General features: G+C 38.7%; 1 pseudogene; it reads right to left on the bottom strand.

Moving 5' to 3' along the window:
* Positions 1-9,491: 9,491 nt before the first annotated feature.
* On the bottom strand, positions 9,492-14,480 carry LOC104235750 (uncharacterized; annotated as a pseudogene).
* Positions 14,481-15,498: the final 1,018 nt, after the last annotated feature.

The raw sequence follows: 15,498 nt of genomic DNA, 5'->3' as shown, positions 1-15,498 counted from the left end.
AATTTCATCCCGAAGAGCTGCCATATGACTTGGAGAGAAGAACTTGGCAATAAATTTGTCCGCCAATTCATCCCATGTTGTAATAGAATGATTGGGGAGCCTTTCTAACCAATCCAATGCTTTACCCCGAAGAGAAAACGGGAAAAGCCTCAATCTCAACGCATCCTCGGACACGTTTGTCTGCTTGCTACCCCAACATGTATCCACAAACCCCTTCAAGTGCTTGTAGGCATTTTGATCGGAGGCACCCGTGAAATAACCTCTTTGCTCGAGCAAGGTCAGCATAACATTTGTGATTTGAAAGTTCCCCGCCCGGATTCGGGGAGGAACAATAGCACTGGCGTATCCTTGATTTGGTAGAACTCTGGGAACCACTCTCGGCGGTGCCGGAGGAGGGTCTGGAATGTTGTTGTTCTCCTTTGCATTTATATTGACATGTCGGCCTCTCCGTGGGAGTTGAGGTAAGACCTCATCTTGTTCTAGATCCTCTACCTCCTCCCCCGCTATCACATTGCCGAGAGGGTCATTTGCATTAAGAGCCATTGTACCTGATTGATCGACACAAACAAAGTCAGTAAATAAGAAGGAAAGAGAAGCAAAACACAATACTAGCTACACAAATAGTCAACACCCTAAAGCTCCCCGGCAACGGCGCCAAAAAATGATCGCAGCGGACTCAACCTAAGGAAGAGTGGGCGCTAATACTTTTACCCAATAGCGGTATCGGGGTCAATTTTCCACAGGGAGATTCAATTTGGAGTTGAGTGTTTGTATGGTCTAGGACTATGTTTTAGCTCCTAATTGATCTTCTAACATTTTTGGTTTTCTTTTGATTATCAACTACAATATAGCAACTACAAATTTAAAGCTAAGTTAGGCTAAGATATTGATTCTAAGTTGTATGCAATATAGAGAAAGGCACTAGGGTCGTGGCATGCATCTAGGTGGTCAACTAACGGGTAGAGATTCCTAATGCAAGAATGATGAATATGGGACTTATGCTATAACCGTTGCACTTTTGCACCCACTCTCACACCTCTCGGTAGAGAGAGTGATTTTGCCCAATTGACTCTCTCGAGACCAATTGGGTAGGCCAATTTGCCCAAGCAACTTATGGTTCAAGTTGGGTAATTACTCTCTCGAGGTTTAACCCGTTAATTGGGACTACCATTCTCATGGGTCCATCCCAATTCCTTGTTGGAATTAATCTTGGGGTCATAGACTCTCTTTCTCAAGAAGAGTCAAGACTCACTAAGCTAGACTTAGTGTTTGCAACCACCAAATCTTAATGAAAACATAATATTAATCCAAATAACAAATACCCAACATCATTCATGCACTAAACAATCACACCCATTAATTACTCACACTATAGTTGAGCCACAACCCTAGATAATGGGTTTAGCTAGTCATAATAGAAACAGAAATTGAAGAAATAGTAGATGAAATTGACATAATAATTAAATACAATGTAAATCTACTCAATTCCACGTTAATACTAGAAGAAATTGCCCAAAATAGGCTAAAACCATGAAATCTCGAGTTCAGCTGCTATCTGATACGAAACCAAAACTCCCAAAAAAAAAACTGAACCTAAAAAGTAAAATGTTCTATTTATACTACATAGGAAAAACTGGACAAAAATACCCCTGAGGGTCTGGCGCGGACCGCGCACAAATGACGCACGGCCGCGTAGGGTTTTGGGTCTTCATATCTTGCTTCTGGCACTAGGGACGCGGACCACACAAATGTGACGCGCGGCCGCGTGAACTTCATCCACGCGGACCGCACTGATTAGGTGTGCGGCCGCGTGGGCTTTTGCCTTGAATGATTGGGTCTCTGACACTCTTAGGCGCGGACCGCGTAAAATGGGGCGCGGACCGCGCATCTTGACTTAAAAATGGCATGGCCTCTGAACTTTCCTACGCGGCCGCGTGGCAAAACAGTGTGGACCGCGCAGGTTGACCTTGAAAATGCCCAGCCTCTAAACTCTCCTGTGTGGCCGCGTGACAAAACAGTGCGGACCGCACAGGTCATTTTGTTCCCCCTTTCAGTTGTCTTTTGACACTTGGCAGATTTCACTCCTTTTTGAGCCGATCTTTGGTATTTGTCATCTTTTCGTTCAAACCTGCAATCAAGCGTAACTTGTAAGCATTTTGGGATAAATTTATAGCAGTTAATGCACAAAGCTTAGGTAAGAATGGGTATAAAACACGTAAAAATCACAGTTATCAGCTGATACGGCCCATCGCCACTCAATCCCACTACTATCGCAACATAAAGGATAACAATGAGGGAATAAGGTGTAGAAGCAAAAAACAAAAGTACAGAAGCAAAACATACATAGATAAGGAAGGTACACATAAAGCAAAAAACAAATAGTCTTTACAAAGGCGTTCAAAGACGCCAACAAAAACTATAATACATGAAGTTAAACAAAAAATGAGGTACAACATCTAGTGGTCGTCACCAGCCCAGTTCCCGCCGTCTTCTCCATCCTCGCCTCGATTGTATGTAGAGTCACACCAGGCACTATCCTTAAATTGGCCAAAGCCCCATTCATCATCGTCGTAGTCATTAGGCTAAGGCGTGGCGAGCTCATAGCCACAGGCCAACCAAGCTTCACGAACTTTGACTCGGGCCTCCTCAATGGCCATATCAAAGACAAGCTTGTCTAATTTAACTCACGAATCACATATATGCAGGCTTCGGCGAGGATCCACTTCTCATACTTCTCTCGAGGATTGACAGGAAACTCAGAGGCGTGAGACGTAGAGGGCCATTCGAGCAATCGGGCATTCTTTCCCTCCATAGCAAAAATTTGTTCGAGCAACTCAGAGTTCTCTTTCTCCAATTCACTAATTCTCTCCTTGAGCCTAGCCTCCTTAGCTTCAGCCATCAATTGAACATTGTCCCGTTCAGAGTGTAAGGTCATGTTCACTAACTCTAAAAGGGCGGCCCTCCTTCGAGTCTCCATTCGGGAGGACTCCTCCTCGAGCAGCTGTTTCCTCCCCCTTAAGAGCGTCCATCTCAAACTAACACTCATACAACTAACTTTGCAGTTGGTCAATCTAGCTCTGAAGTTCACTACACTGTGCTTTCATGCCCTTGCTCAGTTCGCGCTCCTCTTCTTTCCTCCTTAATGCACCCTTGATAATGCTGAATCACTCTACCGTTGCGAGCAATTCCTCATCCTTCTTCCTCAGCTCCTTCTGCAAAGCAAGCACGTCGCCCTCCTTACGAAGCCGTCTCTGAGCCTCCCTGTACTTTCTGCGAAACTACACGTACTTAGTTTGTAATTTTTGGTCGATCTCCTTTCGCTTCTTCTCTCTTTGCACACTCTCAATCTCTAAGATAATGGTCTACAAATCAAAGAAAAGTAAGATTAATACTTAGAAACAAACCGAAGCAAAGAAAAGACAATAAAAATAGAGGATACTTACCTTGAGAGCGAGACTGATGATGCTCTTTGATAGGGTGCTGAATCTCAACACCCGGAGAGTCTCACGTTCGGTTTCAGAACAGAGGGGATCGCGGGCTTAACCACGTCCTCAATATCCTTCAGCAAATTACAATTCATGGGAATCATAATAGTCTTTGAGCCCTCTCCCCCTACCCCACCCTAACCTCAACCTGAGTAGTCTCACTATCGATCATCTCGAGGTCCTCAAGGTCAAGGTCAGAGCCAAACTAATCACCATCATGCTCAACCCGCACATCTTCCTGTTCGGCGAGCATCTGGTTTTTCCATTTATCAACGTAGGAATCTTCTTGAAGTGGCCCAGAAGACAAGGCCTTCCCATGCCCGGGACGAGCAGGAGCATCATCAGTTGCATTCTCAACTACCTCATCAGGTTGGGGGAAGCAGCAAAGTAAAGTTCCACCAAGTTAGGCACCTCTGAGGCTACCTTTACATGCTCCTCGATTGGCATCAGTATGAGGTCGTGATCCATGGCCTTAGGAGAGGTTCCTGATAGATCGATCGCCACGATATGCCATCTCCCCCATCTACGACATTCCTCTTCTTGGGCCTTAGATCCACGTCATGTGGAGAAACCTCCTCGTCCTCAATACAGGGAGGAGCCAAGGGAAAAGCGGTCATGGAAGTTGAATTAGGGGAAGAAGTATAGGGAGCGGCACCCCTCCTCCTCCTCCTAAAATAAGGCTTTGACGCCAAGTTCCTTTTGGCATCATCCCTAGCAGGTCCTAGAAAGGAATGTAGACAGATAAGCATAATAAAATAGGCGAATGCAAGCATAACACCTTCAAAAGAACAACATTGCCTTTGGGAAGGGAGGTCGGCTTGTACTTTTACCAAAAGCTAGACTAATCACGAATCCTTGCAATACAGGGAAGGATTTGTCTAATCCAGTCAGCGAGATGCACCACCAACTAAAGAGGTCGAGCGGAAGCTGCAAAACGAGGAAAGTTAATTCACAAATTCAAAGTATAAGAATGTGTAGAAAGGTAAAAGTAAACACCAATACTCATGAGTGCGATTCCAGGCTTCTGGGCGTGAACAGGTGCACCAAATTCCATACAGTTGACCTCGACACCAGCTAACTCGGCAAACTTCGACAGTATCTTGATCACCTTATAGACCAAGAGAGCGAGCTGAGCGGGATGATTAAATGGCAAAACTCCTCCACCAGCGAAGGAAGAAGGAACGAAGAGCCAATGGTGAACGAGAAAGCGCAGAGAGGCAGTACCCAGGACGATAAATGTGCACTTCATCATTATTGGCAGGTACAAGCTCCACTTGGTCAGGGAGGCCATACTTGGCCTTGAACTCCACCAAGTGCTTAGCCATCATAGAAGACCGAAAAACCTCAACCACAGCCTTCGGCGGCCGATGAAAATCCAGTTTTACATCGGGATTGCGGGGAATAATCTTCTCCACTGATGGGAGAACCTCCTCTTTACCGGTGAAAATGGAGTCTCCTCCATGAATAGGGACTGCAACAGCCAGTGGAGCAGGCTGATTCTCCTCATCAACACCATAAGTTAAGTTTAACATGTTTATGAAGTTTGAAGAAAGTTAGAAGAGAAGAGCTGAGAATATGGGAAGAAAAGTTAGAAGACGATAAGTAAGATAAAGCAAAGGCGGTTTTAATAGCTGCAATGAAGGTAAAACTAAAATAATGTTGATCATCTTCCTATTTATAGAGAAGAAACACCGAATTCAAAATGACTCATTATGATTGCAAGAAAAATCAAAATGGCAGAACCAATGAAAGGACGTGCGTGTATCGATGCAACTTATTGGGAACATGCTCATCATGATGAGTGATGTCATGATGTCACATTATTTCCCTGGCAGGCTAGTTCCAAGAAGTTACTCGAGAAAATTAAGGGTTTGAAATATGTGACCCTCGAAGTGCCACGTCGTCCATCTTTTACGACGACTATGACCATTATTATCCACTCATCAAACCCGTCTGCGAAGATGTAATCGGTAAGCAGAGGGACTAACTGTATGGGAAAAAACTATATTTCACATATTTGACTTGGTCAACGGGTGTAAAGCCTTCGAAAGGCAACTATGCATTGGCATGACAACATATCATAAGGTTGTGGTCGTATAACGAAGACAGATCGTTGTCGAGGTAGAGGTGTCTTGGTAGAATACGAGAACGAGGACGAGCACCTTTGCTCGGATAATTTAAAGATTTAGATTCCCTAGAGAATATTCTAGCGAATATTCCTCTTTGTTGTACTATCTAGGGTTTTGTGGCCCATGTACCCCTATAAATAGAAAGAGATATAATCCTAGAAAGGGTATTGAACACTTTTGTAAAGAACAATATTGACATTCTCTGAATATTCTCTCTTTATCATATACATACAAAGTTTGCCTTTATACCTCTTTGTGTATCTTTTCTCTCCCGATCCAAGAAGAATCGCAATATTTAAAGACTTTTTATTATCCGTCATAGTCAGAAGAATCATTAGGAAATCTCACCCTTGTCGGATGAATGTTGCTCTACAATTTACTTAAATGTTATTTATTATTATTTATTACTTCCTTTCACATTCTTAAATCATTTATTGCCCCATTATTGCTCCAAAATATTGATATCTAACAGTGTATATGTCGTATTCTTCACGAATACAGTAGATCTGTCATTTGGATATTAATATAGATTAATCTTTTTCTCTATAAATCTAATTGTATAAAAATTCAGATCTAAAATTTGGGTCATACATATATAAGCCTCTAACGTTCTTCATTTTGACTTTAATTTATTTATGTTTTCGAATTTTGTTGGGGTGAAGATATATCTGGTGCATGGGACTGCATTAGACGACTGCAAAACTATCATTCTATCACCATAGTGATCTTAAAATTTGAACCCAACGTGGAAAATGAGATATCCTTGTTGTAATTTAATTAACGGAGCCTAATACTGGAGACCTATGAAGCTTTAGAACTCAAAATTGCAAACTAATCAAATAGAGAAGCCAAAAAAAGCATGAACCATTTGACAACAAGCTTTCTAGAAAAAGATATTGACGCCCATGTGAAAGGTCATAAATGGTTATATTTTTTTCCATCTGCCAATTCTATTTGAAGTATATGACTACCAATATATAAGGCAGCAAATCACAGATGAAGCTGAAAACAGGATACAACTTTCTTCATCAATCTCTAGTCTTCTGTCTTTCCTATCTTTTTCTTCACTTCCAAAAACCTAGTAACATGTCCAACTTGTGGGAAGATATCATTTGTTCTTCAATTTTTGCGTCCAACTTCTTTGTATCTTGTCTCATTTTCAATGTCGTTCTTAATTTTCCTTTATCATTGGTGGTAACTGTGCTATGGACCAACTCTTTACGTTGGATCATTTGTCCCAGGCCGAAAGTGCTGCATGTGGTTAGCTTATTAATGGATATTTTTGCTGCATGGAATTTTCGCACAATAATCAGTTGCTGGGGTGAAAATATGCCGTTCTTTATGTTGTTGGGGCTACTTTCTATGTTTGTGACTCCGATATATTATGCGTTTTACATTCAGAAGTTGCTATGGTTAAAGCAGATTGATGGCATTTACATTCTTTTTGTAATTCTTTTGCCTATGCTAATGGTAATGTGGTGGATTTTCTGCTGTGTTGCTGGTGCTGCAATTTTGGTTCATGTCTTTGCTATGGATTTTGGGTATGACAGCAGAAAGTCCACACAACAAAGGTATTTGCACAGTCAAAGGAATTATAATAGGAAATAAAGTATGTGAAATCTGCTTTATCAGTTTATTTAAAATGCAATTTGGAAGATAGCTGAATGCCAATTCTAATTAGGTTTTAGACCAAGCTGTACAGGAATCTTGTGTTTAGTGAGATTAGCAGCATTTTTACTAAGTTATTTATGTGTAATATTTGGGAAGGCCAATCTATGAGCACTTCATTTTGTGTTTGTATATTCAGTGTGTGACGTTAATCTTATGTAGCTTCTTTCGAGCTCGTAAAACTAACCTAAGGGAGTATATCATTAGTTTTGAAGTGTTGACAAGTCCAACTTCAAACCTGTCTGTCTAAAGTTTTGAAACTTCAACCCACACGTTTGAAGTTAATTTTTAAATTTTAAAAAAAAACAGATTATCCTTGGCTAATCTAAAAATAGTGGTCCTCAAAGCGGAAGTCGATTTTGAAACGGCTAAACTTTGGAAAAAAAAGTATTATCTTTGGCTAATCTTAAAATAGAGGTCCTCAAAGCGGCTATGCATGCATGCACTTCCCCCTGAAACGTTGAAATTTGTCTAGTTCTAATCATGCTACAAGTTCCTATACCAACTGGAAAAACTACCAAAAAATTGTTAACCTCTTAAATAAATATACAAAAAAGAGAGAAGGAAAACATGCATCATTTTATTTTGACAGTAGAATTGATTTGAGTATAAACTGATGCAACGTAGAAGACCATGAGATCAGTTGGTAAGACATCCTTTTACTGGTTACTACTATTAGGATTTATCCATTTAGGAAGAACATATTCTTTTTCTTTTTAGGAAGAAGAGATTTTATTCATCAATAATTTTCTACTTCTGTAGTCTATTATGTGTCATTGTTATGACGACTTTGCATGTATAGATAACATTATTTCTTTACTTGTGAGACAAGAAAGAGTCTGCATTCTGCATTACTCTCCTAATTTAATTTATGAATTTCTATTTCAAGAAAATATAATACACAGTTCTAAATGTATACACGGGAAGTCACTTATAATAATATAAAATAAATATAATGTAAACTAGCGTTGGAAGTCATTTTCTGTTCCTTTCCTTTTCCCCATTTTCTTTTCTTTCTGATTGTTTATTGCAGCAAAGCACCGTCACTATATTAATTCCTCTCAAAATTGAGAAGTGAAACAATTAGCATGAATATTTGCATGCTCAAAATAATTAGAGAAAGTCTCTGCAATCTGATACATCTCTCTAGAAGCTCTCAACAGCTAGTGATCCAATATATAATACCCTTTGGTCCCATTTTGTGCAGCACACTTTTAATTTGTCACAAAAATACATTTTCATATTAGAAATAATTTAACTTTATATTTCTCATTTTACCCTTAATAAAATTATTTACAACCATACAAATATTTATGCTTATTTTATACAACAAGTATCAAAAAGTCTTTTTTAAGTGGTCGGGCCAGCTTGCGCACATAATTTCACGTGATACATGTCACCTCCCATAAGCAATAGGTACCAGGTAACTCTATCCACTATGGCTTGGACAAATGGGAAGAAATAACCTAGTATTTTTTTTGTCTCCGTTGGAGTTTAAACCTAAGATTTCATTGTTCTCCACCCACTTCATTGACCAAAAGTCAGTCTTTCTTTCTTGAACTTAAGTCAAAACTATGCCTCCATATAAATTAGGAGGGAGAGAGTAATTGCAAACCCTGTATTATCATTGTTCTTTTGGCTTTTCCCAAAATGGTTACTTGAAGTCGGTAATTAGTAAGTTTCTATGTTCTTAGTAGAATCTTGTCAAAACATGGGCAGACAAATAATGTTCATTTGAACTAATCTTTAGAAAAAGGAACTGCTTTTTAAGCTTAACATATTACGTAATTTTTCAATTGGTAAGTAACAATATTACTTTAGTCTTCACCTATATAATGCACTTCTTCAGTTGAAGTTTTGATAATATTTTCATGTGAAAAGACATGTCTTGTTAGTTGGGCTCTATGGAATCTTATAGTAGCTTTTATTTCCAGTAATTAAGTTGCTTACTATTACATACCAGCGCTAACTATAGAATGAGCGAGACATTTAATTTGATTCATCTACTTTAACAGTTTTCTTTTGCAAATCCACTGTATATTCATCTGTTTGGTTTTAACTTTTAACAAAGAATTGAAAGGTATTTTCAGAAATAAGGGTGATTACTCTAGACAATGTGGAACAAATTCAGTCTGAATATTTACAAATTTGAGTAGGAGAGTTCTCACAACCCGTGTATCATTTCCCCTCTGTGTAGTGCACTATATAAGCTGTACTAACAAGAAAATAACTGTTAAGAGAACTGTCTTCAAACTATAACTACTGGTGCATTCTGGAATTGATGAGAAGTAGATGTTCGGTTTACAACAGACTGCTACAGCGTTATACTCAGCAACCAAATAAATGGATACCCGTACACCATGATGGAGACACAATAAGTTGGATACAAAGAATCTAAGTTTCTGCAATATTTCAAATGAAATAGTGCAAGGGTTACATATAACACTACTGCAAGTTAGAAAGCCACATGAGATTTTCACGTTGCTATTCCCTTAAAATATAAATTTATCACAAATAATGTGTTTGAACTGTTAACTTTTGTGGAGAAGCTATAGCTACAATGTGATGCCAAAAAGAACCACTTCCAAAGTCCAGAATGTCAACTATCAAAGGAGATGGCATTTGGAGTTCCATGGCTGCATAATAAAAACACAAATACGATCACCTAATCGGCACCAAATAAGTGTTCCAGCTCTTATAATCATGCAATCTAGCCTCCATCATGAAAGCAAAGGTGATAACTATAAGAAGCAAATATCATGCATGGAACAAATAGAAGATGAAGAACCAAGAGAAACCTAAATATCCAGGCCGTGCACTTGTGTCGTCTAGATAGCACACAATCGTACAAATTAGTCTACGCACCTTACCTTTCCTCTTTCCATGGAGGGTTGTTTGGGGGGGAGGGGGTGTAATTTTCTATTGGCCTAAATATCATACCATAAGCCACAGCCCACAGGCACAGAAGTGCTCCACCGACGACTCTGTACTCTCTAAGGATCAAGCTTCTAGACATAAATCAACAGTGTAATCATTCTTTTTACCTGCAATAGCGCCACTATCTAAAGAGTGCACAATGTCCAATATACTTAAACCCAACTAGTTTGAGATTGAGACAGAGTTAATTGATTATACAATGTCCAACAAAATCAAAATACCCCGCTTGCATCGCACTGAAAGGAGGAGAATGTTTAGTAGTTACATTGACAAACATCTATTTAATCTTTGGCACATCTCTTATCATAGAAAAACTTCATAATCCGGGATGCGCAATAATCAGAAGTTAAATGACTTGACAGGGCAGAGAGATTTTGTCCTGAAGTATTGGATAAAAAGTTACAATAGTTCCTTGATTCATTCTTTCCATTTCTTAATTTTATGAAACCAAGACGAGATTAACTTGTTGTTAACATATTGATTCTCCCTTTTCACTTTTCAATCAATCAATAATAATTTGATATTAAATCCAGAAACTTTAATTGCTGTAAGCTTCCATTTTATGATCCTTTCCTGGATCCATAATATGCAGAAATACATGCTATCAGTATATTCTAAAGCTGCAAATCTATATAAACTTCTGTAGGTTCAAATCCAATTGAACTTAGCAGTTACTAAGCAACAAACCCATCAAAGGGAGCATGTGTTATAGAGGAGCAGAAATAATATCCCGCAACAATACAAAGTTAGACAACTCTTCGTAAAATAAGATGGAAGATAAAATCTGAAGACAGTGGCGTAGAAACAGTAAATAAGCACATTTTGTTAAGATACAGGTCAAGTAACAGGAAGGAGCAAATTGCTCATCTATACAAGCATAACGAGTACCTCTAACTTCCATCTGACGAATCCCAAAAAAAGCTGTTCAGCCATCAAAATGATTAAGAAGTTGCATTCTGTTTCAAAACCTCAGCTTCAGCCATTGCCATCGGGTCATTTTTTGTGTCTGTTTCTTCATCCTTTTCACCTTCTCTCTCCTCAGCCATCTTTTTTCTATGCAAGTCTTCTGCTGCCTGCATTGCAGCCTTGTGCTCTTCTTGAAGGCGCTTCATTTCATCTTCTTGTTGTTGCCTCTCAAACCATGTGCCGGCGTCCGCCCAAACTGAAGTTAAAAATAAACATATTAGCCAGTTAAAACAACACAATCAACTCCAAATTACAACTATCAGATAAAGGACTCTTTTCTTATTTATATCACCCACAAAGATAGCTGAAAAAGACAAAAGAGAATTTTTTTTATTGTGACATCAAGAGAGTTATCATGTAGCTCTCTGAGAATTAACCTAATTGACGTAGCCGGAAAATATAAAATATGAAAGGAAAGAACACAAACCATAAGCATACTACTTTCAAGGACACGTGATTGACACACAGTAAGTCTTGACAAGTGCCCAACTAAAGAATATGCCTAACATGATAATACATTTATTCATTTATTTTATTTTATTTAGTTTTGTCGTACCCTTCTCCACTTAAAGACCAAACTTGGTATAACAGCCAAGGCTCGAGCTCATGACGTACGCCCTACCACACATCACATGTTGCACTATATTTGCCATTGAACAAAGGACCTGAGGCAACATGATAATATAGTTATCCCAGGAATAAATGCCTCATCTTATCATTTATCAGAGTGTTCAAACTAAGCTACTGAATTTAGGTTGCACAAACAGAAAATGGGAAGAATAACCAAATATATAGCAAATTACTCAAAGGCCTCCGTAAATGAGACACCAACCATGATACAGAAATCAAGTCTTAAACCAACTAGATAACTCATGTAGGAGGACATAAGATACGGCTACTAGGCAGATTGACAAATTTTGCCTAGTCTATGCGAAATCACAGGTAATAAAAAGCTTCCCTACTATTATCTCAACCCAGTAGCTCCTTTGAGATGCCAAAAGTTGACCCAGTGAGTACTAGTGCAAACAAGCTCTATTAAGAAGATAGAGCATTTTCATCAAAGTAACCACATTAAATTTCCTTAAGCATTTCTCTGCGGCTTTGATGGTGAATCAGACACCACGCATAAGGAGAATGACACAATTTAAACCCGTCATGCAGATGACCACTACAAAAAGGTTTGCGGCCCCTAGTTCAGATTTTAATCCTTATTCCAACAGTAAGTAACTTCAGCCATGATTTGAGAGGGCATACCACCTTATGGCTATGGAAGTAAAGGAAGTTCCCCCACCAGGAAAATCAGGAGCAAGATTTAGGTATTTTCGCTGATTTTTTATTTTTCCCCTTAGGAAGACACCTTTAAGGGAAATTGGAAGGAGGAATTTGAAGTGAGAAAGGAGATTCCCTCTAAGAAAATATCAAAATTAAGGATCTTTACCTCTTTGCCTTACTTCTTGCTCCCAATTTTCTTAAGGAGATCAAATCAGGAGAAGATAGAAGGGGGTGGCACCGCGGGGAGGGGAAGGGAGGAGGTAAGCTTTGTTCACTGACATAATTTTACATGCACTTAGTTCCAGCAGTGGTTACATAAAATGCACACATGGCATGCCATAAAAGATGGAATAAGAACACACATGGCTTACAGATAAATCAGGTTCGGGTAAAACTTACTTAAATAGTACTAATATGTTTTCCAGCGAATCGCGGTGCGCAAGCTGGCCTGGACACCATCATCATAAAAAAATGTTTTACAGAGTTTGACAAAAGAGAGACGTAACTCCTTCCTTCATATCACTTTGACAAACAACAGTATTAGTAGGGAATTTAGTGCATATACAAGCTTCGCTTTCTCGACAGAGAAAAACAAGGGTAGAAGGGCGAGCCCAATATCCCCAGTTTTGAAGGCTGCGATTGGTCCTAAGGGTTGGTCCCGGAAAAATCTCAGTCATCAAAAAAAGTATATATATTTAACATTTTGTTGTCTAGTTCTTTAGCTATGTGCTCTTTACTTTTCCATTTCTTTCTAAAGCTTTACTGGATAGACTTGAGTAGTAGCGTAGAAGTCACCAATTTTAGATTACAATTGCTAGAGCACCTTCTTTTCCGATTGACCATTACAACTAGGAATCAACATGGTTCAATGTCCAATAATAGCTCTTGAATAAGCAACACACAGTTTCAAACACTTTTAAGAAATTTTTGTTAAAAGTAGAAACAAAATATCTGTTGGTTTGGTTTGTATTTATCTGCTATCGCTTCATAAAGAAAACAGAAGCTCTTTTTAGATTGATTTGGCAATTAAACAAATTCAAAAAAACAAAAACAAACAAATGAGAAATGGTTTTTAATTTGCGCAAGTTAGTTATCACTCATTGTTTAAGCCCCATCTTGGGCCTACCCTTCTTAAACTCAGCAAACTTTGAGTGAATCATGCCATGATCCGATCATTCACTCAACCCGTTTTAACCCGTCCAAATTTTATCCAACCCACCTTTTTGACACCCATATATTATAGCAAGCTCTTCAGATAAGATAAGGACCAACTCTGGAGACTGGAACTGAGGGGAACGACAGAATATAGGAATTGATGATCCAGTATGGAGATCAAAAACTTTCTTTGGGTAGCTTTTCCCTTTGAAATAGGTTTTTTATCTATAGAAGCAATACCTTAATATATTGCACTTATTTTGTGGAACTGTGTAGGTGCTTATTGAACTGCATTGGCATATCACAAGGAAAGGGTAGTCTAGAAACTAAACAGAAGTTTTCAAACAAGTTGTTGTGCTATTGTATCAGTCAGTATAGTTCAATCATTCCTAAAACTCCAAACCCTCTAACCAGTAAAATCCTTTTAAAAAGCCAACTCTTTCTTCAATAAATCAATTAACTACACCCCAAACCCGAGTTAATTGGGCTCGGATGTATGAATACTCTGTATCCGACTCCGCTCCATTCAAATCCATTTCATTCCAGAAGTAAATAATTTGTTTTGAAAAGTTAAATTAGGTAAAGAGCAGAGAAAACTTACTTGGCTGAGCAGCCCAACCCTGTTCACCACCCTTAATTTTCTCAGGAAGAGCGTAATTAACAGTGAGGAACGCCCATAAAGCGCAGCACCGTCTATGTTGTCCATTGCGGCGGAAGCATCCTCTCTTCCAAGAAAGGTCACAAACCCGAATGAACGGTGCTTTTGGGTCGCATGATCTAATGGGGTCTTCACATCCTTAATATCTCCGAATGGTATGAAAGCAGCGTGCAGTATCGCCTCATTCACCTCAACCGCTAATCCTCCTAAGAATTAATGGTAAATAATTTCTACAGCATTGAACACATAAAAAATACATGATCACGCCAAACTATGACCGCTAAGAGCTCTGGCTTGTAAATATAATTTGGTTTATAAGTTCGGAGTGAATTTGTGCAGAATTAACCTATTAATCACAACCACTAGTTTCCTAAGAATCCAAATAATCAACTTTCAGAAAACAAGATTGGAAAGGCGTAGGGTTTTGATTTCTCCTATTGTCGGAATCTCCCGCTATGGTTCCTAGTTCCTATAAATTCACCCAAGTATTCTTTACCGATCGCAACTACTTTAAGTGTGTAGCTCTTTTTGGAGCAACTACCATAATTTACTAGACGTATTCTCTCGAACTATAGTATTTAGCTAGACGTATTGATCTCTCAAATCATTAGGAGTGGTATTGTTCAATAATAACTATCTAAATGTGTACTCTCTCTCGAGCAGTACACACTAAATAGGCACAGTCAATTGAGGGTCCTTCAATCAACAACAAAAATAATATGGTTGAACAAGTATAGAAAAGTAAAGGCGAATTTATTATATTAAACGCAATGGAAAAACCATCTTTTAATATGTTCCATCAAATCCTAGATTAGAAGTGTAGCTACTCATATTCGTAGTAATAATTTCCCAAGTATCTTGCATAAACAAATTACAAAGAATGTTGGATTTCAGCTTACTACGGCCCAGGATACAGGCCCACTACCAGTTTAGCTAGGGTGTATTTATTTTTATTTGAGCTTCTCGGCTAAAGCCCAATATAATGTAAAAATAATATAGAGATAAGAGATAGGTCGGTACATTCTAGAACTTAAGAGAAATGAGATTTTCTCTCTGTCTCGTTCCTCTTTCTCAAATGAACCCTAATCAATTCTTTTCATACTTAGATCAATTTAGTAGACTTACATGGTATCAGAGCGGACGAAGCACATTGAATTGGATTTTCATTTCTTTCGGAATAAACTTGGTGATGGACTAATCTCCTTGCATCATGTTCCTACCACTTCTC

This window comes from Nicotiana sylvestris, chromosome 4 (assembly GCF_000393655.2).
Source record: "Nicotiana sylvestris chromosome 4, ASM39365v2, whole genome shotgun sequence".
Lineage (NCBI taxonomy): Eukaryota > Viridiplantae > Streptophyta > Magnoliopsida > Solanales > Solanaceae > Nicotiana > Nicotiana sylvestris.
The sequence above is the reverse complement of the archived record's forward strand: the minus strand, read 5'-3'. Positions and strand labels throughout refer to the sequence as shown.